Here is a 725-nt window from a genome sequence, read left to right on the forward strand (position 1 = left end):
TGAATCCAGAGCAATTTCACATGCGGTTTGTACCAGAGCACCCTGTGCTGCCACATCTCACTAAAGCAAATATAATTCATAAACGTAAGAAAAAACCCTGCATTTCCACAAAGACGGGAAAACACAGAGGATTTGTGATATTTTATTCCTGTAAATTTGCTTTTGTAGGCTAGGATATTTGAATTATGACACCATTAGAAACAATGCCAGATATGAAGGGTTGTATGTTCTGAAGTACAAGGACAGAGATCCAGAGGGCATCACCTGAAAGGCCTTCCATTGTAAACCAAATGCTGTATCAAAAAGAAGATCAGATGAGTTAATCCCATTTTGTTTACACTCGCTCCCTGACACGTGCACCATTTCTGGATACCTGGAAGGAATACAGAACCAATGCCTGTGCTGTTGTAGAAGTTCCCAGAACTGTTCTCGTTGGCTAACAGTAACCACTTAATTAATGGCAATACCAAATTTTAGTTTAAAAAAAAACCCCAAAATCTGATGTGGGAGAGTCAGGAACTAACGGCTGTTTCACAGAATGACTACCATTGGTCATTCACTTTGTGGTCCTGGTCACCACACATTTGTTACAGCGCAAACTACGCACAGCGGGGATCAGAGCAGTGTCATTCCCCCCTGAAGTCCATCTTGAAACGCCTCTCCTAGAGGCAGGTGGAAGAGCCCAGACGCCATCCACACCCGGCCGCCTCTCCCCGCGGCACCCC

Source organism: Haliaeetus leucocephalus, unplaced genomic scaffold, assembly GCF_000737465.1.
Source record: "Haliaeetus leucocephalus isolate CR32 unplaced genomic scaffold, Haliaeetus_leucocephalus-4.0 Scaffold932, whole genome shotgun sequence".
NCBI classification, from domain to species: domain Eukaryota; kingdom Metazoa; phylum Chordata; class Aves; order Accipitriformes; family Accipitridae; genus Haliaeetus; species Haliaeetus leucocephalus.